A 27499-nucleotide genomic window follows, 5' to 3' on the forward strand; every position below is an offset into this window, starting at 1 on the left:
CCATCTGCTGAGTTGTCAGCTCTTGTGGAGGTAAAACGGCTAAAGTGGCACAGGGGAAGATTATTAAGGGCATGACCATCTAAATGGGACCTCTTTAACAAAAGTCTGGCAATAAACTGAATTTCCTCATTCTAAATTACTGTGAAGAAAACCCCAAGCATGTGTTGCACAAAGCTTCACTGTTGTCTCACTGGGGGCTAGCAGAGGGCTGTGAGGCCCTCTGACTTGATAAAAATCCCCTCCTCCTCGACTTTTCAGTGCTTGGTTCTGTGTGGGTGTAACTGGAGCTGGGAAAAGAAAAGGGATTGTGGAAAGCAATGGTCTGCTTTCTGCTAGTTTCCAGCAGCTGTTTCTGACTGGTGGGGGCAGGGTATCATGTGTGTGATGGAAAATTGGAGTGGCTGCCCTATGTAGAAAAGTGGCATCTGATCAACAATTGATAGGTGGCTAATTGTGTTCCTTGTGGCAACCTGTCTGTCTCTAACCTGGGTCCGTGAGGTCAGAAGAGTGGTGAGGGCTTAAACCCTGGAGTCTCAGAATGCCGAGTTTGAGGCCTGCTCTGCCTCTTCCTAGCTGCACGCCTGTGGAGAATCCTTACATTCCATGCCTTGGCTCCCCTGTATGTTTCCTGGTTCTTGTACTGGCAGTAAATCCTCTTCATCCGTCAGTCCAGATCACCAGAAAAGAATCTCCTATACTGAGGGGAAGAGAAGAACCAGAACTTCTGTAACCCTTATTCATAGAGGGTCTCTTCTGCTATAAGTTGCCTAGTAGTTGATTCACAGCAAAACCACTTTGCAAAGTAAAAGGCACAATCCACTTACTGGTATTACCACTCTGCATGCTATGACCAGGTCAGACGCCTTTGGATCCTTTGTAGATGTCATATATATGTATGTGTTTTATTAGAGAACTTGTGGGTTTACCGAATAATCATGCATAAAATATAGAATTCCCATATGCTACCCTATCATACTTTGTGTTGGTACGGTGCATTTGTTACGATTGCTAAAAGCACATTTTTGTAATTGTATTATTAACTATAGACCATGGTTTAACTTGGGGTACACTGTATTGTGTAATTCCATGGATTTTAAAAATATTTATATATTTTTCTAATACAACCTAACATTTCCCCTTTTAGCCACAGTCAGATATATATTTCAGTGCTGTCATTTTCTCTTGGGTGTCATCTTGATGGTTGTGATTTTTCTTGAATTTGTTGTCTAAATTGATGGGTTTTTTAAGTTTTCATTTAATTTCCCAGTGAACAGAGAGCAACCAAAATTGTTATGAGAATGTGTAAAAATGTGTAAAAGTTCTCCTTTGTGTCTTCTAGGAAAAGGAAATGCAGGCAAAATAAAGTGCTTTTCAGACAATTTTAAATCCACTGGATGTTCTGGTAGTTCTAACCTTTTAGCATTCGTGTGGACTTAAGACATAGTAGCCTCAGTGAGCTAAACTAACTTGAAAATTATATTGTCAAAATTTCTGTGAGAAGCAAAGGAGTGGAATAAATAGAATTCTGATTTGAATATTTCTGTGAAATAATGGAATTTTTTAAAATTTGGAAATCCCCTTTAAGGTAAAAAGAAATATCCTAGTACATTTAAAGCACGATCTGCCTTAAGGAAACAATCAGTGTGCAGAGCTGCCAGGCCAGCACAAAGCTGTGGATGGTGTGGCGAGAGGGCTGATGGGGCCCCCAGAGGGTACCAGACTGCAGGCGGCAGGGGCCTTAACTGCTGTTTTGCCTGAGCAAATAGGCTAAAGGGTTAGAACTACCAGAACATCCAGTGGAGTCCTTGGGGCTCGGCCCAGGTCTGTTTAAATTAAATCGCGTCTGCAGAGTATAAATACACACACCAGTTTGGATTGAGTGGCACTGATTTTGAAGGAAATCTCAAGCCTCCAGTTTCTATCCTTGTTCAGATTTAGAGCTTTGTCTAAGAATTGTGGTTTTCTCTTTTTTTTAAAAGTTTTTTTTTATTTTTGTTTTGTTTTTTTAATTAAGCATTGAGTGTTTTTTTCTAAGTTGTTTCTGGCTTTAGGATCTCCATAATTCCCTTTATGTTTCCGATGCTAGAAAATAATTCTTTCAAGCTCTTTTTAGTTGTAGGTTGAGGCATTTCCTTTCCAGATTGGAAAATTGTTGACATTAATAAAAAGGGATAGCTGAGTGAAGCAATGAGTAAGTGACCCAGTCTGGTGAGGAGAAGCCACAGTGGCATGTTTGAGATACTCCTTTAGGAGTAGTAAAGCAGGAACCATGAATTATTTTGCAGGCAAAAGAACTACTGCACTGGAAGTTGGGTGGAGAAGTCCTATTTATTTAGCTTGGGTTTTATTAGAATTTTTAAATAAATTTTTAATTTATAAAATTTTTATTAGAATTTTAAAAATAAATAAAAAATTGTAAAGAATTGATGTCTTCCCCTACAAGTGTTTCAGTTTGTAATTCAGGTTCAGAGGGAAACCCTTATTTATTTGTTTATTTTTTATACAGTCACACTCTCCTTGTGCCTTTTGTCTTTCTTTTGGTTCTCAATCTGTTATCTTCAGAATGGTCTTGAAATTCTCAGACCTCAGGAAAATATACCTGCGTCAGCCTTTTGGTGTGAACAAATGTCTCACCTTTGCAGAAACTTTGTTTCTGACATTGTTTTATCTAAAGGCCTCAGTAGGCAGGATTCTCACTGCTGGGCTGCAGACTGGTCTCCTCCCAGACAAGGACACTCCCCTCTCACTCGCATTGCACATGGGGTGGGTGGCAGGTTGTCTTAGCCTTTAATTAGCCAGGAAATTTGGTTTAATAATTGCTGTGATAGCTAGGCTTGCTAATAACTGGGTTTGAATGAGCTATAATATTCTGTTGCTTTACTCAGACCTGTTATTTTTTTTTCTTTTTCTTATTCTCCCACAAATAAAACCGCCTTTGGATTTGGTGGCTTATTATAAAGTGGTACTGTTGTTCCAATAAAAGATTAGATTCCAGGCTTTTTGAGAGTAGATAATTGAATCACAGATTTTCTTTCGTTTTTTTCTTAATTGTTACTTATTTGTATACTTCCTCTTTGCACATGGCTTATTATTGCAATTATTTAAACCATCTCTCTAGGAATATGATTATCTTGCATCATAATCATAGTAATATTTTAATATCATAATGAGTTGGGGGCACTAAAGTAAGTTTCTCTGCATTTCTGAACCCAATTAGAGGATACATGTTGGGCTTTTGAGTAAGATTTTGAACTGTTCCCTCCATAATTGGCCAGTGGGCTTGGAGACATCTTTGATAATTAATTATTACAGAGACATCTTTGATAATTAATATGTACTGCTTTTCTTTTAATAGTAGTAACTGCTTTTACCAAATAATGAAGTGTTGGATCAGGAAAGACAAAGTTAGCAATGCTATATTCATTGTTAAGGTTTCAACTTAACTATTGTTTGCTTTTGGTTGTAGTCTCTGGTATTTTAGATTTTGTATGCTTTTTCTTAATGTTAGAAACTTTTTTCCTGTGTGCACTTGAGATAATGCAGTAACACCTTTCCTTTCCATCCCCCAGATAATAGTATATGGCAATATATGTGTGTTTCCCTGTTGGTAAGGCGGGTGGAGATAGGGTTAGGTGGGTAGATGGATTTGTTTCAGGGGAAAGGGTGCTTTTCAGCAACACCACTCATGTTGGTGCTTGGGCAAACTAAATCCAAGGGTTTCAGGAACCTACTCAGCCTGGTTAATAAAAAACACCTTCTTTTGGCTTTTCAGTACTGCTTCTGCTGCTGTTTAATCTTTTCAACAGAAGGCACGAATGCCCTTTATTTGCTATGTGGTGGAAAGAAAGGGGCCGGTTCTCAATAGGTCAGTATGTCAGTGGCCACGTTGGTATAAGCTTTCTAATTAAAAACCGTAGTGGCGTTTGGTTGTAAAGAAAGAAATCTGCATGGGCCTTGAAATTTTTTTTATGTGCTGACTTTTAAATTTTAGATGAAAAAGAAAATCATTGCTTTATGTTTTTGCCAAAAGCTTGTGTCAATGTTTGATGACATATGGCTTCTTCTTAACTACAGTTCACTGAATTTTTTCTTTGTACGTCAAATGCAATATGTCCTGCCTCAGCTTTATTGAAGTGTAATTTACATAACAGTGGAAATAATAGAGTAATGAATTTTGGTAATTATTTTATACAGTCATGTGATCACACCATAATCAGGATATAAAAGCTCTATCACCCTAGAAAGTTTCCTGTGCCCCTTTGCAGATGAACCCAACCCCTGCCCCTGTGGTCACCAGTGAACTTTGACAACCACCTGTTATGGACACATCCATGTATTTGCACGAAACTAAAAGAATGTGGATATGTAAACAAAATGAAGAAAGAGCGAAAGTAAGAGTCAGGTAAAAGAGGACTTAAGACAGAAGAGATTACTCTGCAGGCCAGCGAGGGATGGGAGAGGTGAAGGCAGGTGCACGCTGGGGGAGACCATAAAGGCAGAGAGCCGTGATTCTCAATCAGTTCACTGAATTTTTTTTTTTTTTTTTTTTTTTTTTTTTTTTTTTAAGAGAGAGGGAGGAAAGGAAGGAAAGACAGAGAAGGAAGGAAGGATGGAAGGAAGGAAGGGAGGAAGAAAGGGAAACATTTTTAAACATTTTCTTGTTTTATTATATTTTGTTTGTTTGTTTGTTTTTTACATGGGCTGGGGCCGGGAATCGAACCGGGGTCCTCCGGCACGGCAGGCAAGCACTCTTGCCCGCTGAGCCACCGCGGCCCGCCCCAGTTCACTGAATTTTAAGTGTTATTAAGTAACTTGACTTTTTTTGTTAATGGGAAAAGCAACTTGATTATTTTAAAGTCTCATTTGTTTTTGTGTTGTCATTTAAACAAAAAAACTTGAGTGACTGTTTTAGTGTGAAAGCTGCAGGAATGCAATATACAAGAAATGGAATGGCTTTCAAAAAGGGGAATTTATTAAGTTGCAAGTTTACAGTTCTAAGGTCATGAAAATGTCCAAATTAAGACACCAGCAAGAGGTTACCCTTGCTCAAGAAAATCCAATGAAGTTTGGAATTTGTCAACTGGGAGGACACATGGTGACATCTGCTAGCTTTTTCTCCTGGCTTCTTGTTTTCTGGGGTAGGGGGATGGATCTCTGGCTGTGTGGGCTCTGTTGCTTCTGGTGGCTTTCAAGCTTTTTCCAAAATGGTTCCCTCTTAAAGGGCTCTTGTAAGCAACCCCACCTTGAATCTGTGGAGGCACCTCTCCATGGAAACCATCTAATCAAAAGTCGTGACCCACAATTGGGTGGGTCACATCTCCATGGAAACAATAAAAAAGATCCCACCCAGCAGTATTGAATGAGAATTAGAGGACATGGCATTTCTGGGGTCCACAACAGATTCAGACTGGCACAGTGAGTTTCAGGTCTTTTCAACAAACATTTACTGAGTATCAGCTAGGTGTGAGAGCTGTTTAGTGAAGGTCAGCAAGAGACCTTGTGCAGACCTGTGAGCTGATTGTGATGGGGTGGGGGCGGGGAGGAGAGTGATGGTGGATAGAATTTTAAGTAAGGATAAGCTAATAAGGAGTAGGGCAGATATGGAAGTTACTCAAGATTTTGTGGCATGTGTTCTTCTCCAGTGTATTCTAGGATTGGGTTCTTTCTTTTATGTTTAGAAATTATAAGTTTAGAAATTAAGCTTTTATCAGTGATATAAAATGTTCTGGCTTTTATTTAATTTGTTACCAGCAAAATTGTATTTTGTAAACAAATTTACGGGGAGAATAAGCTTGCTTCATTCACATCTCTTCAGCTATTTACCATATACGTATTCTCCTTCAACAAATGAGGTGCTGATAGTTTTTTTTCATAATGACATGATGTTAACATATATGTAGTTTGACCCCTCAAAATGACCATTTAAAAATAAATGTTGGTTTAAATTTCACAAAACATGGTTTTGTTCATTCTGATTTTTTTTAGACTAAAACCTCTGGTAAATCCAAATTTTAATTTCGTATGATTGCTTATAGCTTCTGTCTTCCACTCAGCTATGTTTCTTAAATAGAGGATGGGTGTTCATGTCCCTAGCATTTTCCTTGCCTTATTTCCATGGATTAAATGGAGAAAACCAACCCTAGGGACTCTTGGAATTGCTCCCCTTCTCCTGGCCGCTGCCACAGGACCCAGACCTGTCCCAGTGGAGTGGGCAGCTGCCACTAAGTGGCACCAGCGTGTGGCCAGGGTCCAGGCGGAAGTGGATGGCACAGAAGTTGGCCTGAGTGTCCGCCTGCCTGCCAGCTGTTTCTCACTCAGTGACCATCTCCACAGAAAGCAACGCCACAGTTTACAAGATTGAACATTGTGGACCTCACTTCCAGCATTATGGCAGGGTTTACTCTTCCTTGTTAAACACACCTATAAAAGAATACCCTTTTTTCAAATAACTTTTTAATTATATAATAAAACATATATACAAAGCAAAGAAATAAAAAAGCAATAGCTTTCAAAGCACTCTTCAACAAGTGGTTGCAGGACAGATCGCAGAGTTCATCGTGGGCTACCATATGATTCTCCCAGATTTTTCCTTCTAGTTACCTCAGAGTATAGGAGATTAGAAGGCATAATTTTTTTTTTTATCATCACAATTGACTTTTTTCCTTCTTTTTGTGGTGCAAAATAGCATATATACAGAAAAGCAATAACTTTCAAAGCACAGCACCACAATTAAGTTGTTAAACATATTTCAGAATTCAACATGGGTTACAATTCCACAATCTTAGGTTTTTACTTTTAGCTGCTCTAAGATACTGGAGACTAAAAGAGTTATCAATTTAATGATTCAACATTCACATTCTTTTGTTAAATCCTGTCTTCTCTGTATAACTCTACTCTCACCTTTGATCTTGCTTTTAAAAAGCTATAAAATAGTAGTTGGATATGTCCCTATGTTCACATTAACAGAATACCTTAATCTTATCACTGGGCTTTCCAAGCTGGTTTTCTCTGTGTTTAAGACCTAAAGTTCTGAACCTATTCCAAGGTAGGGGCGTAGTGGTGGTGCCATTTCTAGTACCCAGGAAGTCTCAGTTTCATTAAGGACGAGGTGTTGATACTGAATTGGATGAGCAGAATGGGGTGGGGGTGGGGGGTTGGCACGAAAGCAAATAAATCCTTTTGTACTTTCCTGGGGTCATGTAACTTGCTGAGAAGAACTTTTCTTAGTCTACCAGGATCCAAATGTGAGATAACAAGATGGCTTTGGACCTGTACCAGTTTAGTAAGTTGCATTGTATCATTGTGTCTCTTATACTTAGGCCCAGGCTTTATTTGGTATGCCAGGCCCTCCCCTTTTGTTCCTGCCCAGTTGTGTAAACCTGTTCGCCAAGCCTCTGAAGGAGGAGCATTTCCCCCCACGTTGTTCCTGCCCTTGCGTGACCTCCCTGGTTGAACGTCACCCGCCCCTATGTGCGTACCATCTTGGAGGCTTTGCAGTGGCTGACCGGAATTGTAGCTGGATGGCCGCTCCAGGAATTAACAAGGCCAGACCCACTTTGCTGTTCCCTCATTCATGTGATGATTTAAGATGCACAGTGCTCGAGGGTAGACATGTTCATTTGAAGAATTGAAAACTGTAACGAGAAGACTCCCCATCTCCCCTACTCACCCAGGTGCTTTACACAGAAGCAAATTGACCAGAGTGCTGTGAGCAAAATACCACAGCTTGATGCCTAGTGATGGAAGGTTTGGTGATCTGATTGCTGGTGGTCCTGGCAAGCACGTCCATGATGGGGCTGCAGATGTACCTTTTGTGGGTCTCTCCTGCTCTCCCCAGCATGTCAGGGCAAGGCGTGAGGCAGGACTTATCAACCCAGTGCTGTAGGATTGTCCCACTTAGACGCAAAATTCTGTTAGCCTGGGGTGTGCTGAAAGGATGTCTCTCAAATAGACGTTGCTTTCCTTGGCCCCTACTTGGCATGGCCCCTGATGAAGAGGACTTGGGAAGAGGCCCCATGGATTTGTACTCAGTGTCTGACCCACCCGAAAGTTAGTCAGAATTAATTTCTTTTTTTGTATTCCCTGAAAGGGTAAATTGTCTCTCTGAGGTATTAGTGAGGTGTCCTCCACTTTAAACAAACACTACATCTGAACCTGTAGCTAACACACATGTAAAAGAATGTTCGATAAAATTTCGTAAAATTGAATGAATTTTAGTTGGATGTTAGCAAAAAAATCTTTGATTGAAGCACTAGACATATCTACTGATTAAAAGGCAGAGCTATAGAAATACTTGTTTCTACACAAAGTTTACTCTTTTTAATTGTACTCCGTTGTGACTCCTTTTTCATAGACCCAGATGAGATAGTTTTTGTGTCTCTCCAGCTCAGAAAGGATTGATCAGAGAAGCTGCTGGTGACTTTCTCAGTTATCCCCCCTAGTCTCCAGTAATGATGTGCTTCATTTTCAGCATTTGGTGAGAAAGTAGGGCATAAATCAAAACTTTGTGAAGTCCTACTTGGAGTTCATGCTGCAGAGGGTCAGTTTCATAGAATGTAAACAATTGTTTATGTAGTTATGGTAATTGGTGTTTATCTCGGCATATGCCAGGCGCTGGGCCAGGCTTTATATTCATCTTATTGAGTCCTCCTTTCCCCTGAGATGCAGCAGTAGATGGGGAGGCTCTCGGAGGGGAGGGAAGTTATCTTATTGCTGCACAAGCCTCTGCTCGAGTCAGCCGGTTACCAAGGCTCTCCTGCTTTCATGTTGGTGACTCTGCCCTCATTGCTCTGACTTTGCTCGGCTCTGTGCGTTGGACTGCCTGGAAACTGGAGTGCGCCTTCACCTTCCTTTGGGGCAGTGGATGATCCAAACTATCTTTTAAAAATGTTTCCTGGTTCCCATGTGGACCGTTGACTGTAAAGCCTGAGACACCCTTAACTGTAACCTGTCCTGGCTTTTCTCTTTTTCCCTGCTGGAGATCCTGAATGGTAACTGTGTTGCACGAGAATGCAGTAAGGAAGAGGGAGGGCAAGGGGGAGAAGACAGTGCCGTCAAAGCAGAAATCCTCAGCGGATGTAGCTGTCTGACTGTGAGGCCCCTTACTGAACAAACAAGGAAAGACGCCAGTGGTCCCAGAGGCATCCTAGGGTTTGAGTCACTGTTACTTCCCTTTCAGGCTTTTTCTTCTATTTTTTTTTCCCCATTTTATTTTTTTGTATGCTGTGTGGTGGGGGTCACATTTCAGTCTCTTTCCATGTGACTGTCATGTTATTGCAGCACCAGTTTTTGAAAAAAAACTTGGAAAGAACACGGGCCAGGCCCGGGTCTCCTGCCTGGCAGGCGAGAATTCTGGCGTCCCCTCCATTTTATTTTTTAAAAATTATAAAAGAACACTGTGATTTTTAACACATGTATAGATTTGTTTACCCATTGCTGCAGTTAGAATACAGAGCAGTTCCACCAACCCCAAAACTCCCACATGTCCTTTTCAGTTCAGGTTTTGGAGGAACCTCTTAGTGCCTGAAAGAGTTGCATTCTTCCTAGGCAGGGCTTTTTGGTGGGATTCAGGAAGGGAGTATGGAGAGGGGTTGAAGGCACAGCTGACTATGGCCAGCCCCTGAGGGCTTGTTGGGGGGCTTATTCTCAGGCAGGCTCAGGGAGAGAGTGATTTGAAGTTTCACTGCTTTTTTTTTTTTTTTTTTTAGCACCCTTCAATTTTTGCTTATCAAGGAAGAACTAAGAATTCCTCTTTTTTTTTTTTAATGGGCTAATTGATGGTTATTGACATTTACAGGTTTAGTAGTAGCATTTCAGGACTTCCCCATCAGTCTTAACTTTAAGCTTTCTGAATATTGTTGTTGAGTAGCTTTTCCAGGACCATTATTGGGTATGGTTTAGGAGAATGACTTCTGGGGCTACAAGTTTACATCCATAAAGAATAATGTGGGAACCTGGCCCTGTTAAAGGAAAAACCGTGTCACCCCAGAGACAGGCAAGGCCATATTTGGCCTCCTCCATTTGACTGTATTTCCTGTGCAGAATACGAATGTCACTAAGTTTATTCTTGGATGGTCTGTTGAAGGGGGGATCTTCTGGTGTGTTTACCATGAAACCTTAGGAGGTGACCCCTGAGACATCTGAAGGCTGTGCTTCCTATTTGATACTGATTTTAAAGGTCTGTGTTTACAAATGACTGAGACGCTTCATCACCCAAGCATCGCCTTCGTTGGTATCCTCATGACTCCTAGAACAATCTTTTACCGAGGGCTTGCCAGTGCCAGGCACTGGCTGGGTACTGGGGTGCCACTTTCACTGCCCCAGGGAATTTAGAATTAGCGATTTGTCACCTGCTTTTTTACTTCTCTTTAAAACAAAGATTCTTGAAGCACAGGGAAGGGAGAGGAAGGCATCCCCGGTCCATTGCCAGCATGCCTATTAAGACCCTCTTCACTCTCAAGCGTCCTGTTTGGAGAACAAATGCAGTTGCCCTAGTGAGGGGAAAAGGAAATACGGGTGGGGTGTGTGTTTGGTTACCGAGCAGTGTCTTTTTTTTTCTTTTAAACTTTTTTTTTTTTTTAATTTTTTTTATTAATCAAAAAAAAGAAAAGAAATTAACGCAACATTTAGAAATCATTCCATTCTACAAATGCACTCAGTAATTCTTAGTATCATCACATAGATGTATGATCATCATTTCTTAGTACATTTGCATCGCTTTAGGAAAAGAACTAGCAAAACAGCAGAAAAAGATATAGAATGTTAATATAGAGAAGAGAATTAAAATAATAATACTAATAAAATACATATATATATATAAAAAGGAAAAAGAAAAAACAAAAGATACCAACACACAAACAAACAAAAAACCATATTTCAGGTGCAGCTTCATTCAGTGTTCCAACCTAGTTACATTACACCTAGGTATTATTGTGCTGTCCATTTTTGAGTTTTTGTATCTAGTCCTGTTGCACAGTCTGTATCCCTTCAGCTCCAATTACCCATTATCTTACCCTGTTTCTAACTCCTGCTGGTCTCTCTTACCAATGATATATTCCAAGCTGATTCTCGAATGTCGGTTCACATCAGTGGAACCTTACAGTATTTGTCCTTAAGTTTTGGGCTAGACTCACTCAGCATAATGTTCTCTAGGTCCATCCATGTTATTACATGCTTCATAAGTTTAGTCTGTCTTAAAGCTGCATAATATTCCATCGTAGGTATACGCCACAGTTTGTTTAGCCACTCGTCTGTTGATGAACATTTTGGCTGTTTCCATCTCTTTGCAATTGTAGATAATGCTGCTATAAACACTGGTGTGCAAATGTCCGTCTGTGTCTTTGCCCTTAAGTCCTTTGAGTAGATACCTAGCAGTGGTATTGCTGGGTCGTAATCCATTCTGCCATTCTACGTCTTTTGATTGGGAAATTCAGTCCATTAACTTTTAGTATTATTACTGTTTGGATAATATTTTCCTCTACCATTTTGGCTTTTGTATTATATATATCATATCTGATTTTCCTTCTTTCTACACTTTACTCCACACCTCTCTTTTCTGTCTTTTCGTATCTGACTTTAGTGCTCCCTTTAGTATTTCTTGCAGAGCTGGTCTCTTGGTCACAAATTCTCTCAGTGACTTTTTGTCTATAAATGTTTTAATTTCTCCTTCATTTTTGAAGGACAATTTTGCTGGATATAGGAGTCTTGGCAGTTTTTCTCTTTTAGTAATTTAAATATATCATCCCACTGTCTTCTAGCTTCCATGGTTTCTGCTCAGAAATCTACACATAGTCTTATTGGGTTTCCCTTGTATGTGACAGATTGTTTTTCTCTTGCTGCTTTCAAGATCCTCTCTTTCTCTTTGACCTCTGACATTCTAACTAGTAAGTGTCTTGGAGAACGCCTATTTGGGTCTATTCTCTTTGGGGTGCGCTGCACTTCTTGGATCTGCAAATTTAGGTCTTTCATAAGAGTTGGGAAATTTTCAGTGATAATTTCTTCCATTAGTTTTTCTCCTCCTTTTCCCTTCTCTTCTCCTTCTGGGACGCCCACAACACGTATATTTGTGCGCTTCATATTATCATTCAGTTCCCTGATCCCCTGCTCAAGTTTTTCCATTCTTTTCCCTATAGTTTCTGTTTCTTTTTGGAATTCAGATGTTCCATCCTCCAGTTCACTAATTGTAGCTTCTGTCTCTTTAGATCTACCATTGTAGGTATCCATTGTTTTTTCCATTTTTTCTTCTTTGTCCTTCACTCCCATAAGTTCTGTGATTTGTTTTTTCAGATTTTCTATTCCTTCTTTTTGTTCAGCCCATGTCTTCTTCATGTCCTCCCTCAATTTATTGATTTGGTTTTTGAAGACTTCTTCCATTTTTGTTCGTATATTCAGCATTAGTTGTCTCAGCTCCTGTATCTCATTTGAACTATTGGTTTGTTCCTTTGACTGGGCCATATCTTCAATTTTCCGAGCGTCATCTATTATTTTCTGCTGGTGTCTGGGCATTTGATCAGATTTCCCTGGGTGTGGGACCCAGCTGGTTGAAAGGTTTTTCTGTGAAATCTCTGGGCTCTGTTTTTCTTTTCCTGCCCAGTAGGTGGCGCTCGTGGCGCTCGTCTGTCTGCATGGCAGTCGGCCCGGGAAACCGCGCGTGAAGGCGGGGGTCGCTGGCCGCCGCGGCTTGGGAGAGTGCCGGTCCTAATTGCCCAGCTGGCCTGAAACGCCAAGCGTGACGGGAGGGCCCCCGCTATCCAACGTTCCCAGTCAGACCGGGGAGCCACGTGCGTGGAGGGGACCCCTGTCGCCAGCCGCCCTGGCCGGGAAAACGCGCGCCCCTCGAGTATCTCACCACAGCGGATTCTCCCTGCCTGTTCAGCCGTTCCAGAATGGGGTACGCTGTCTTTTTGGTCTCTGTCGTGACTCCGGGAGCTGTTTCGTATTGTTTCTGTTTCTTTAGTTGCTTTTCTGGAGGAGGAACTAAGACCCGCGCGTCTTACTAAGCCGCCATCTTCTCCGGAAGTCTTCTTTTAAACTTTTTTTATTGTATAGCATAACATATATACAAAGCAAAGAAATAAAAAAGCCATAGTTTTCAAAGCACTCTTCAACAAGTGGTTACAGAACAGATCCCCGAGTTTGTCGTGGCCTGCCATGTGATCCTCTCATATTTTTCCTTCTAGCTCCTCCAGAATATAGGAAACTAGAGAACTTAAATACTTTTTTTTATCACACCAACCCACTTTTTTCTTCCCTTCTTTTTTTTTGTGAACAATAACACGTGTACAAGAAAGCTATAAATTTCCAAGCACAGCACCGCAATTAGTTATAGAACATGTTTCAGAATTTGACATGGGTTACAATTAGTAAAAAACCTAATTTTAGGTTTTTACTTCTAGCTGCTCTAAAATACTGGAGACTGAAAGAGATATCAATTTAATGATTCAGCATTCATATTCATTTGTTAAGTCCTATCTTCTATGTAAATTCCACCATCACCTTTGATCTTTCCATACCGCTCATTGGGGTTGTTTGGGCTATGGCAATTCTAAATTTTTGATATTGGAAGGGTCTGTCACAGATAGAGGGTAGGGAGATGGAACTGTCTGATGTTCTGGAGAGGCTGGGTGTCAGGACTTCTCTGGACCAGAGACTCATCTGGAGGTTGTAGGTTTCTGGCAAGTTACTCTAGTGGCTGGTACCCTTGTGGAATCTTATAAATTGCCCTAGGTGCTCTTAGAATTGGCTGGGATGGCCCTGGCTGGGGGGTGGCACGTTGTGATAGGTAGCAAGGTCGACCTGAGTGAGCAGTCAGTGTTTTTGTTGGAGGGTAGGTGGCAACTTGGGCTCCTCCCATGCCACCAGGGCACACCTGTTGTTTTACACGTCTAGAAGATAACAGCTCCTCAGTGTATCATACACAGCAGAAACTTACTATAATGTGCTCCAGGGTGGTGGTGTGGGGGAGGAGGGTTAATTTCTTACTGAGAATGTGGGTTTTGGTGGCCTATATTGGACTCTTGCTGGCGTTCTCCATAGAGTCATGGTTGCTGCTATGTTCTGGAGGATATTAGAAAATGTAGATGCTCAGGCCCTGCTCCTGGGGATTTGGATCGACAGCTCCCAGTTTGTATAGTTAAGAACAAAACAAAACCATCCAGCAACAACAGAACTCTCTCCCAGTGACTAATTGTCAGCTAGGGTTGAAAAGGGAGGCTGTTTTAGACTCTGGTTCAGAACACTGCCCATGCTTTGCAGGCGCTTTGTGTATGTTCTGATTTGCAAAGACTGTAGTGAATTGCCTGGGATTCTTGCCAGCCTAAGGGGGCAGTCTGCACCCAGCTTTTACCATTGTCATCTTGCAGAGGTAAAGGACAACTCTATTTTCCAAGACTTTCCTAGTGAATTTTAAAAAAATGTGCAGTCTCATTTCTTAAGTGTTCAGAAAAGGCAAAAAGCAAACAAGCAACTGCCCTCCTCTCCCAAGAAAAATCACAAAAACAAACTAAAAATTCCGCTATGTGAACCATCGTGTCTGATTTAGTCAGTGAATTACCAGAGATTAACCTTGCTTTTAACCTCTGAAGAGTGGTTTCTGGCCATAGAACTGACAGGAAGTGCCTTACGATGCCAGGTAATGTGAAATGGAAGAAGTGCACCCATAACAAGAGGTTGTTTGTAATATGGCTCTGTTAATTGGCTTTGCTAGTATGTTTTGGTATGTTTGATGGTGCCCCACATATCTCTTAGGCTATTTTAGCTTTTTCTGATTTCTTTATGCCCTCATTTTGACTCATTTCAATTGTTTCATCTTGGAGCTCGCCGATTCCTTCCTCTCCAAACTCCACTGAAACGCTAGGGAATTGTGTATTTCCCTTATTGTGATCTTCAGCTCCAGTAGTTCTGTTTGGTTCGTTTTAAAAAGTTTCTATTGCTTTATTAAGATTCTCATTTTTGTTCATTCATTGTTTTCCTTATATCCTTTAGGTCTTTCTCTGTACTTTCCTTCATCTTCTTGCCTGGTATGTGCACAGTCAGTTCTCTCTCTCTCTTTCTCTCTCTCTCTCTCTGTCTCTCTCTCTCTCTCTCTCTCTCTGTCTCTCTGTCTCTGTCTCTGTCTCTCTCTGTCTTTTTTTTTCATATGGGCAGGCACCGGGAATGGCATGGCAGGCGGGAGCTCTGTCTGCTGAGCGACCATGGCCCGCCCTAGTTAGTTACTTGTTGATTTTTAACCTTTTCCTGTGGATGGGCCATCCTTTTCTGTACCTTTATTTTGCAGTTTTTGTTGTATACTGTACCTTTTGATATTTTAAAGTGTTGACTGTGGAATTTAATCCCCAAATTGTCTGTCAAGTTTGTATCCAGTTAGTGATGTAACACATTTTTTTGCACACAGGAGCTAACAAAACCAAACAAACCAACACAATAAAATACCTTTCACAGTTTTTGCAGTTGACTTTGTACTGGCAGGTGAACCATCTTGGTTCATCCTTCTTATCAGGAAGGCCCAAGGAGATGCAGCGTGCAGGGTCTTCCTGTCTTTTCTGAGCCTGAGGCTTGTCCTGGGCTTGTGCTGACCAGTGGCCTTAGGAATTCCCGTTGATAGGAAGTCGAATGCACTCTCTGCTTCCTAAGAGAACCTTAGCCTCTCCCAGGTGTTCCACTGTAAGACTTAAAACAGGAAGCCTTTTTCTCCAGGCCACTTGTAGTTGTTTTTTTTTTTCCTTCTTTTTTTTACTATGGCTTCAGCTGTTCCTTAGCTGCTCCTCAGGGGATTTTGCCAATACTTTTTGATGATCTACTTAATATACTCTGGGATGTGTCCAGGCACAACAATAAGCTATACAGGATTAAAGGCTCTCATTCTTATTCTCTCTTTTGGCTTTTTGAAGATGTGTTTTCTTGATTTGGCACTTCCCCAGGAGACGCGGCTCTTTTTTCCTGTAGTTCTGAGGAAGGATACTGGCTCCTCCTCCTCCTACTTGAGGTAGGTTGGAACAGTGACCCTTGTCCTCTCAACCAGCTTCCCACAGATATAAGTCACTGATCAAAAGCGATAATTGGACCGCCCCCACCCCCACCACTCACCCCTCCTGGGTCTTGAGGAATTAGAATTTTTTGTTCCGTCCTGGTGCCAGCAAACTGCACCAGAAGCTGGTTTGAGGACTGCACTGTTGGCTGCTGGGAGGGTGGCGAATGGGTGATGGTAGGTGTTGCAAGGAGATTGAGATTTGCTGGTGTTTACTGTGATTTACCAGCCTCTTCCTCCTGCTCTTCCCTGGATGCTGTACAGCCTTCTAGTAGGCTTGAGTTTCAAAATAGTTGATCCAAACACTTCTTGCCATTTATTATTTGTTTTGGTGGAGGCGCTGATTCCTGGAGCTTCCTGTTCTGCCATCTTTCCATCCATTTCTTCCTCAGATGATTCTTCACCAGATTTTACATCCTGTCAGTACCACTTTAGGTACCGAGTTTTCTGGAATGCTGTGGCCTGTAAGGAAATGTGCTGATTGAGTCAGTGATTCAAGTCCTGGAGCTTTGAAGCAAGGCACACCTTGCTTTATGGTTATGCCTTACCCTCTTACTAGTCATGTGGCTGGCGGCTGTTTTTCGAATTTTTTTGGAGCCTCTGCTTCCTTTCTTTAAAGTAGGAATCTATTATGCATTAAAGTGCTTATATACATTTATGTGCCAGGCACAGATAAGTAAATGATATTTATTAAAACTATTTGTTGGAAGAATGAATACATGGTAGGTTACTTTGTGGGCTGGGAGAGGTTTGTCTTGTTTTTGCTAGAAAGGAGAAGAGAACAAAAATAGAGGGAAGCATAAATTTCACTTTGCCTGTTAATTTAGTTATATCATGTGATTATTGCATGGCCTCACATAAATGATCAGGAAGATGGTTAGTACTTTATCAATACTGCAAGGTTTACTGAAGTCTTAGGAAAGGCTGTATGATTTTATTTACGTATTAAGAAGGTCTGTCCCTTGGCGGGCCGCGGTGGCTTAGCGGGCAAAGTGCTTGCCTGCTATGCCGGAGGACTTCGGTTCGATTCCCGGCCCCAGCCCATGTAACAAATACGGAGAAACAGAATACAATAAAACAAGAAAATGTTTAAAGATGTTTCCCTTTCTTCCTTCCTTCCTTCCTTCTATCCTTCCTTCCTTCTCTCTGTCTTTCCTTTAAAAAAAAAAAAGAAGGTCTGTCATTGTGATCCTTGTTCTAAGAAAGTAATAATGGAAATCTAAAAGTAGAGGTTGTATCACAGAGGAAAGCACATCTGTTATATGTCACAGAGGAAAACCCATCTGTTGCTGCTTTGAGGAGGGAATTTTCTTTTTCTAATGTTGAAGTGAAAACTCTCCCTGTTTTTTATGGAATTATCTTTTAAGACAGTACTTTTTCCTTTTTTTTTTTTTTTTACCCCATGTTAAAGTTTAAATGGCAGTCCATGAGTTTGTATAACTGTGCTTTGACTTTGAAAACTCAAATTGATAGGATGGGTCCATTATTTCTGTCAGGAATACTATCAAAGGATAACTCTAGAGGGGGATATTTCTCTTTCATCTCTCTTTCTAGGAAGAATAGTAGAATCATGAGTAATGAATGAATTACCATCTGAATATTCAGCACAGACAGATTAAGAGTTGTATACAGACTTAGGATAGCAGAAAGAAAAGTTATACTGCCGTTAATGTCATAAGGAGGGAAAGGGTTGTTCTCTCAACTGTGCCAGTCCAGCAGCAGCAGTAGTTTGGGTTTAGAAACAAGATTATATTTGCATTTAGAAATAGTTCATTGTGACACAAAGCTGCCTATAGCTTGACTTTATCTGAGTAGTGTAAATATATCCAGGTTCAAGAGCAGTGTTACTTTAGAGTCAGCTTCTCTGTGTGCTGAGAAAGAATTAAGGAGCAATGTGGAAACCTTAATTGAAGATTGGGTTGTAGTTAGTAGGAAGGGCCCACTGGTGGATGAGGAACCCAGAATTCTTTTAATTGATTGATGTCTTACCTTTTGATTTGTGTCTGAAACTCAATTTTTTTTTCCCTGAGCTGATGAGAAGAGTTCAGTTTGAGTGCTTTAGTGATGCTTGAATTATTTCAATATTGAGCCAAGACTGTGGATATAATTCTAAATTGAGGAACACATAGGTGTCACACAGAAAATGAAATGTAGGGAGACTTCTTTAGGGAGTGGGGGTTATTGGTGAGAGGTGGAAGGTGGGAACCCCCAGAAATCTTATGTGTCTTTCATCTGGGAAAATAGTGATAATAATCAACAAGCTTTTTGTTAATATTCATTCAATTACTTAATTTTGTGTATGATACGTCTAGCCTAGGGTGTTACCGAATTACAGCATTAATCTTAGGTTGCTCCTGTGCTGTCTGCACTGGTTTCACAATGGTTGGTGTATTTTATTTAGCCTGTGATAGTTAGGTTCTGGTGTCAACTTGGCCAAGTGATTATGCCCAGGCAAGCAGTGGCCTGAAAATTGCTGCAAGTGTATTTTGTGGCTGGTTGATAAACTGGAAGGCTGGTTTAGTAAATTATCACTCAGTTGATTGCATCTGTGGCTGATATACATCTATGATCAACGAAGGCGCGCCTTCCACTTGAGATAATCCAATCAGTCAAGGGCTTTTATGAAATAAGAAGAGACGTCTTCATGGCTTCTTCAGCCAGCCAGCTTCTCCTGTGAAGTTAGGCCAGACCCTTCATTGGAGCCGCCAGCTTCACAGCCTGCTCTACGGATTTTGGACTCTTCCAGTCCCATGGTTGTGTGAGACGCCTTTATAAACCTCATATTCACAGATCTCTCCTGTTGGTTCTGTTTCTCTAGAGAACCCTGACAAGCACATAGCCCATGCCTGTTTCTTTTATGATGTGACATTGGGTTCCCCATCAGTCAGGAGCTTCCATCCATTCTATTGCTACCCAGTAGTAGTTTTCTTTCCAGATTCTTTTTTACCTCCTCATTTGAGAAACTTAAGAGTTGTAACTATTATATGATATGAGATTCCTTGTTTTGGAATAGGGGTGTTTGTTCACCCTATGTCTAGTCCTTGCAAAGGAAAGTTTGAAGAGTGAAGAGTTCAGGTTGAGAATTCTATATTATAGATGAATGTGGATTATTGATTTTGTGATGATTAAATTAAAATGTGGCATATGACTTTATTTTAAGTGATTCAGGAAATGTATCAGAATGCAATAATAGTTTGAGGGAGTATTAATTAATTAATTAGTATTGGGTACCAAGAGAAAAATTCTTGGTATATGGTTTATTTGTATGCCATATGGTGGGGTCACATTTCATTCTTTTTTCATATGAGTATCCGTTATTGGAGCACCATTTGTTAAAGTTTTGTTTTGTTTGTTCTGCTTGGTTTCTTTGTTTGGGAAGTACATGGGCCGGGAATTGAACCCAGGTCGTCCACATGGCAAGTGAGAATTCTACCACTGAACTACCCTTATACCCCCAGTATATAGTTTTGAAATCTGAATGGACAGTTATTAATTTCTATTAGAGCTTGCGAAATAGGAGGATTATCTCCCCTCCCCACCCTGTCATTGAAGATACTTCACATTGGATGGAAAAACTTGAGGTAATTCCATGGGAATTTTGGACTTTGAAAGGCTTGAAGTTAAAGGACTTCCTCCTCTTTTAAAGCTGGTCTCTCAGGTATCATAAGTTACCGTGACTGCCTTCTACTCTTATGCTACCGCACTGCCATCTCTACAACGTTGCCTAAGGTGCCAGAACAGCTACTTCCATGTTTGTTTTCATATTAACAGGACCTGTACAGATTGTTGTCACCATTTCACAGAGGTGCAGAAAAGACCCGAACTCCCACTTGAGGCACGGTCTTAATTGGCTGGAGCTCCCACCTAAGGTGTGGTCCACTTGGGCTTTTGGTCCAGCGTTCTCTGATTTCATTGCCTGCTTTGGTTACTGTTATGCAGCATTTAAATACCTTAAGAGACAATGAAGGAAATAAAGGAAACAATAAAAGAACAAATAAAGTTTGTTATATTTTTTCCTTTTAAATTAATAGAATTTTAATCATAGAAAATATTGATGATACAGAAAAGTAGAGAAAGAAAAGGTAAACTGGCATTAGACTTCTCAGTTAACAGGTATGAACGTGTTTGTTTTTTTTTAATGTGCAGTCTTGCTGTGAGAGTGCTTGCATAGGGATTTTGTGTTTTATGGGTCATGTGTCTCACATTGCTCAGTTAGCCTTGATTCATTGTGGAATTATGTTACTTTCAGGAGTGTAGTATTTATTCTTACAGTGTCTTGACAGAGTCGTCTAAATTAATTGCAGACCTAGCTTTCAGTGTGATCATTTAGCTGTTGAATGTAATCTGCCGTTATTTCTCTTTATACATTTGTGCTAGATTTGGAATGTTTCATGTTATAAACTTTCTTTTGTTTTTTCAAACTAAAATTGCTGAATCTGAAATTTGGTTAGGTTTTTCAAGTGAGTAGAGGAAAAGACACTTGCAAATGTGTAATAAATTAGCAGTAGCTGCTTGCAAAATCTGAAATCTCTATTGTTGTAGATGTTTTGGTAGGAAGACTTGTCAGTACCTTTTAATATTGGTGGAAGAATTGATACACTAATATTAATTCTTTGTCCTTACTTTAACATTTTCTACACAGTTTTTTGTACTTTATAACTTGTCAGTCTCCCTCTTAAAACCTCAGGCTGGCTCGCACAGGGCACCATGCAGCAGTGTCTTTACTGCCCTTGGAAGGGGCTTGGTGCTTATATTAGTGTAGTTTCATCTTACATCTTTAAGAAGTAACTGCCTTCCCCCCCCCCCCCGACCTGTCCAGCCAAGTCTCCACGTTCCCCCTTTGAAAGAATCAGTTATTCACATGTTCTCACAATAGAATTTCTTCTGTTGCACCCTTTCATTCTGTGTCCATCCAGGTTTGCACTTCTCTAGATAGCTCACCTAACTGGAACCTCGAGTGCTGCCTGGCCACTCCTCCACCCTACACAGTATTTTTGCGAATATGATTGGAAGTGACAGAGCATTACTGTGACGTCGTAGTCCCTGAGGCTGTTCCTTAATTGCCAGGGCAGGGCATTGATGTTCATAAGGATTTCCCTGAGCCATTAAGAACAGCATCTTTAATATGTTCAGTATTCAGAATTTAGGCAGACTTCCATCCAGATTGTTCCCTTAAAGAAAAAAAAGTACAGAAATTAGTTTTTCATTATCAGCTATGAAAAATGACTCATTTATTGTGGTTATGTGTTTGGGTGGGTGAGGGGAGCTTTAGGTAATTGAGGTTTTACAATGTTGTCTATTTTGACTGTTTCATTCTTAGTAGAAGTTAATTCTGTGCATTTCCTGCCATTTAGGCATAAATTTCTTTAAATTATACTCCCTGAGGTAACCCCCCAAGGAGGGCGTAATTCTATACCGAGGCCTCTAATTTTAAACTCTTTAGGGAGTAGAAAGTACTGTGTTCTCATTATATCACAAGCCTCGATGTTCTTCAGAAGGCTTACATATTACTGTGCTTTTTCCGTTTTCCAGCCCATCCATGGCCCATAGATCACTTGTGAGGTAACCCACTGCTTATCACAGACAAGAGGTCCTCCTGGAACATGGGAGGGAGGGAGATGTCGATTATACTGAGATATATTAAAATACTCACAAGGATGACATGTGGAAAAGCAGCAGCCTGCTCTCCTCGCACTTGCCCTCGCTTTGGAGGAGTGTGATGTTCAATGCACATGTGCAGGCTGTGGCACGTGGGCTGTGGGATCCTGTTGCCATCACTTGTGTTCTACTGTAGGAGTGTTTAAAAGACCACAGGGTTTCCTGCCATTCTCTGAGCTCTTCTCTTCCAAGTTCATTATGTGGTTGGTTGTCTTAGATGGTTCATGTATGCTGTCTGGATAATAGGGCCTCTCCCTTTGGTTGATTTTTGGACAGACACTTCCTGGGAGGGAGCGCTCATGAGTGAGGCCTTTGGTTTCGGGGTTTGCAGTGCAAAACTGGTTGGGCAGTCTTGGCCCTTGGGATGAATGGGTGTAGAATATTAGAAGGCAGTGGATTGCCCAGTTCTGATCTCATGCCATTCATCATGTCATATAGATTCCATATTTTCTGGTAGAAATAAGAAAATTGAGAAAGGAGGTGTGGTTTGGAATAAAGTCGAACTATGAGTGGTGTGGGTGAAGGATACTGGAGAGAATTGACAGACCAGGTTTGGCTTAGCATCTAGGCGGGTACCTAGCTTTTTAGGCTTTAATTTCTCGTTTGTAAAATCAGTTATATTATTGAGCTAGGCTTGGCTGTCTTTTGAGTTCCTCAGTATTTCCGTTTTTATGAAAAGCACAAATTGACATTTGTTAGAATTTACTTTTTTACATATCTTACCTTCACGTGCCAAAAGACTAGCTGTGACAACAAATGCACGTTACTGTAATAAAACTATGTATTCAGAAAGGGGTGAAAGAGTTTGAGTCTGGGCCTTTTTGTTCTAGCTTAGGGAATTAATTCCCAAACCTCAGAGTGCATAAGACTTACTAGAGAGGCTGCTGAAAAGTCGGAGATTCCTGTTCCCCACTTCTCATGTTTGGACCTTGGGTGGAGCCTGGCAGTTTACATGTCACTGGTGAAAGTCGGTGATTTTTGTAACTGAATTTAACTTGCTTAATAGAAAAACTGAATCCAAACTGCTTAAATCTAAAATAATAACACCTCTAAACCAACAAAACACCACTGAAAAATCACTAACAAGGAATAAAGCTTCCAGCCTGGATGAAAATGGAGAAGCAGCCAGGTCCCTTCCCTTCCCCAGCTGTAATGCCTACGTGATCCCACGGCGCAGGGCGGCCCTCCTGCCCGGTCCTGCTTGTTGAGGGAGGCTGGTGTCTTCTTGGTTAAGTGTGGTAAATCACAGGCCGCTCTTGTCCTTGCATGTTTGGAAAGAGGGGACAGGGTTTGCGACCCACCTTCTAGTCCTGGGTGAATCATTACACTGTCCCTTGTTTCCTTCCTAACCTGTTGCTCCCTGCAGGCCTGCCCCCATTGGGGATGGATGAGGGCTTTTTGTGGGGCTACATTTAGAGGGAGCCACATGATCTTCAATCCTCTTGGGCCCAGCTTTCGTCTCTGTGGCATGCCCACACCACAAGCCCCTTCATGATGTCTCCCTCGCCCTCTCCTTTTGCACTTCATGTCACAACAGACCAACCAGTTTCACGCTGTCCTGTTTTCTCCATCTTTCTGCTGCAGAGTGCAGTGATTCTCTGTCATGATTTAATGCTCTTCTTGTGACTTACCTTTTTTTTATTTTAAATACCTCTCTAAATTAAGAGCTCCCTGAAGGCAGGTGCCCCATTTTGTCTCCTTTGCGGTGCAGTACATGTCCTGGGCACTGGTTTAATGTCATCAGTCTTCAGCTTTCTGAGAGTTACCTTAATGGGCTTTGTAAAGCACTTATCCAGTGTTGAGGCAGTTAATCTCTTAAGTTTTTGGTTTCAGTTTTAAACTCAGGATAAAGAAGCGATTTGATTTCCAGTATTTATTGAAAGAAAATTTATGATAATGTGAAAGAAGTAACAAATGCCCTTGCATCAGTTTTCAGAAAGTCAAGTTTGAGTGCTTCTGAATGTCCACAGAGATGCCTTCCAGTTTATCTAGAGAATTCCTTTGGAATCTCTGGACCCTGGTGAAGATGTTCTTTCATTGACCTTTTCTGATTTAACATAAAAGGAAATCAGTTTTTATTATCCGTTATTATGCTGCCATATTTGGCTTTCATCACTTAAAATATTTATGCTGTAGAATACACTCTTGGGACTTTATTGTAAGTTGGTGAAATAGGACATTTATGGTGGTTTCTCTTTCCAAAGTTCACGGCCTAGCATTAGGAACAAGTTTGGGTATGACTCTTAAGCTACTTTACATGACCCTCTCCAAACTTCAGTTTCTCCATCTGTAGAATGGTGGCCATGTTACTTGTGTCGGGTTGTGTGTGGAGTAAATGAGAAGCATATAAATTGCTTGCTAGTGCACTAAATGTCCCTGGAGCGGAGCAGTCCTGTTTTTATAGCCCCATATCCAGGTATATAATACACTCCAGGGGTCAGATGCCGGGCTTGCTGTCAGCATGCACCTCCTATTTTAGTTTAAGCTGCCGGAATGCAATATACCAGAAATAGAGTGGCTTTTAAAAAGGGGAATTTATTAAGTTGCAAGCTTACAATTCTAAGGCTATGAAAATGTCTGACCTAAAGCATCCAGGGAAAGGTACCTTGTTTCAAGAAAGTCCAAACTGTCCAGAACACTTCTGTCAGCTGGAAAGGCACATGTGGACGTCTGCTAGCTTTCTCTTCTCATTTCATAAGGCTTACCCAGAGGGTGTTTTCCTTCTGCATCTCCAAAGTTGCGCTCTGTGGGCTCTGTTTGCTCTCAAGCTTTTTCCAAAATGGTTCCCTCTTAAAGGACTCCAGTAAACCCCACCTTGAATGGGTAGAGACACATCTCTCTGGAAACTAATCAGAAATTACCACCCACAGTTTAGTGGGTCACTTCTCCATGGAAACAATAAAAAAGATCCCAAGCACAATACTGAATGAGGACTAAAGAACATGGCTTTTCTTGGGTACAGGTCAGTTTCAAACCAGTACACACAAGCACGCATGCACGTGCACACACACACACCCCAAGCTAGAGAGAGAAGAAAACATTAGTTATTCCTAAAAATTATGTGTTCACTCACCTTACTTAGCATCATATACTTTTTTTTTTGCATGGGCAGGCACCGGAAATCGAACTTGGGTCTCTAGCATGGCAGGCGAGAACTCTGTCTGCTGAGCCACCATGGCCCGCCCCGTCATATACTTTTAATAGAATTTCCTTCTCTAGTATTTTGCCTCACCACTCTCAGACTGAATGTGTACAAAATATTTTATGATTTTGTAAAGAAAGAGATTTAAGTAGAAAGCACTATGAACAGAAAAAGTGCTGTGAGCTGCAGCACCTGTTCTTTTAAGGTGTGAGGTGGTGGTACTGTCTAAGAGGAGGATTTTTTTTTGATAGAGTAGTTAGTATTGGACAAAGTCAGAACCATCCCTTAGCATTGGCGTTTAAAGTTAAGAGCGCTCTGTCTTTCATTTTGATTCATTTACACCCTCTCCAGTTTTCCTCTTAATGGGAATTAGACAACCAGAATTTACCTCTCAAGAGCATACTTTAGTCGTTAAATATATTTTAATGGAGTTATCGGGGTCTAGGTAAAGCTTATGCAACATGAGCTAGTTAGCTAGTACTTGGAGACAGTAGAAAATTTATTAAGAATATAGGAACATTTTATTTGGCATATTTTTTTCTTGGACTTTAGAAACTTTTCTAGAAGCTGTTCCTTCTACCGTTAAGACTCTTCTTTGTGGGTTTTGAACAGACCTTATTGTTGGCAGACAGGCTGCCACAGTGCTCTACCTTTTTTTTTTTTTTTTTTGTATGCTGTAGGGCGGAGATCACATTTTCATGTGAGTATCCCTTTATTGCAAGTGTTCTGTGTTTTAAAATCAAGTGGCTTAAATTTTTCCTTGTGTTATAAATGAATTACAAGTATAAGGTGGCAGTTTTGCCTAGGTTAGAAACATGAAGTAGATTTGAAAATTAGGGTATTTTCCTTAGCTTGAACCTCTGCCAGGAATAGGTTTAGTTTTCCCTTTAAAAAAAAAAAGGAAAACATACATGTCCTTCCACTTAAAGATTTAAAACAAATCCGATGCCATGATGGTTGCTCTTCTGAAGGGGATGATCCTGGCTAGTGTGAGCCAGGCAAATGTCGCTGCCCCGTAGCTTTCCAGGAAGAGATTTTAATTCTAAACCTTGCTATGCCTGCTAACCCAGTCTGTTGAGAGCATAGAGGAAAAATAACTTAAGCTGTTTTTACAAAGACAAACAAGCCCCAAACATCAGCATAGCAAGAAGTTGACAAGTTGGTAGGCGCAGTGGGAAAAGAAACATCTCTTTTCTTTTATATAATCTCTGTGGAAAGGGGATTCCTGTCCCCATTCTTACCTTGGGCAGAGAAGTTCCTCATCTTTAGAGTAGGATAGTGACCTGCTTTGTTGCTCTCAGTGTTTTTCAGAAGATACTGAGAAAAATAGGTGTGAATGGTATTTGGGGACTTTTCATCATTAAATGATGCATAGTGTATTAATATTTTTTGCATAGCGCTGTATATATTCAACAAGCCATGGCCCTTTAAACTCTGCCTTCTGGCATTTTATAATCCTGGATGGGACACCATGTTCAAGAAATGTAGATTATAGGACAAAAGTGTAAAGTTCATAAATGAATGTGTATATATACGTATATTAAATATTCTGACCAAGTCATTTACTAGTGTATTTTAAGAATGAATGAGAGAGGGAAAAAAGTTCAAAATATATTCTTAGTTTTCCATGCACAGGCTCGATGTTTCAGGGACAGGATGCCAGCTGTCCCGCTGTAAGGAGCGCCCTGCAGGAAGCAGCTTAGGTCCAGATGGGATGATGCGGTAAATGGGTAGCCTCAACCTTCGGGGAGTAATACCGTCTTCTCCTACATCCTTATGTTGCCAGCATGATGCAGCAGGCCTTATGGTATGTGCTTATGCTCCTTAAAGAGAGTGAAGGAAGATCATGGGTTATAGCTAGAAATGCCAGGAGAGCCCTGTGGGCTGCCCCAGGAATTGGGTCTCTCTCCTGAGGTGGGGGGGGATACCTGATTACTCAGACACAAATCCCGAGAGGGACTGGGGAGTCATTTATGCATTCTCTCACAAACACATCTTTACCCTTTCTGTAGCTCTTGATGTAGCCTCTTTTAGCACCTGATTACATGTATATTAAAATTCGGTACATTAAATCCCAATTTCTCCATGTTATATTGTTGGCCGGTTTGGATACTTCACCTCAAAGACAGCCCATCCCTGTAGATGAGGCTGGCAATTTTTTAAAAAAATAACTAGAGAAGTACATTACTTTCCTCTGCTCCGTGGCCTCTCCCCCCACATTGGCCATCCCTTTCGAACATTTGAAATGGGCCTAAACTAACTAAGGCTGAACGAGAGAGAAAGGGACAGGACCCAGCATGGAATTCCAGTGGGGACAAGGAGAGGAGAAAGCTGAGGTGACTGATATGAGCCAGGCACCCTGGCTCGTCCTTTATACGCTCCGCATTTTATTTCCAGCCTGCCTTCCTGGAGAAGGGAGTTCAGGCAGCACAACACTGGGTCCTAGCACACAGCTTTCCCAGGGAAATACAGCAGGGGAGTAGTAGAGGAGGATTGCCCAGGGCTGGCTGACTCCCATTTTCATTTCTGGAGGGACACTGAAAATTCTTGTTTCTTAGAAAAGAGGGAGGTAGATTTCTTAGATTATTTCTCGATTTAAACTTAAAGATAAAATAGGGCCAATTTAGGACCCTTCCCTCCCTCCTCCTCTCCCCTGCCCCCTCTCCTCTCTCCTT

At 41.0% G+C, this 27499-nt stretch overlaps 1 protein-coding gene across 49 annotated transcripts in view; it reads left to right on the forward strand.

Annotated features, from left to right (window-relative positions):
- MAP4K4 (mitogen-activated protein kinase kinase kinase kinase 4) overlaps window positions 1-27499 on the forward strand; it is a 200712-nt gene that overhangs the window by 54080 nt on the left and 119133 nt on the right. The gene's annotated exons all lie outside the window — the stretch shown is intronic.

Source organism: Tamandua tetradactyla, chromosome 17 (genome assembly GCF_023851605.1).
Source record: "Tamandua tetradactyla isolate mTamTet1 chromosome 17, mTamTet1.pri, whole genome shotgun sequence".
Classification (NCBI taxonomy): Eukaryota; Metazoa; Chordata; class Mammalia; order Pilosa; family Myrmecophagidae; genus Tamandua; species Tamandua tetradactyla.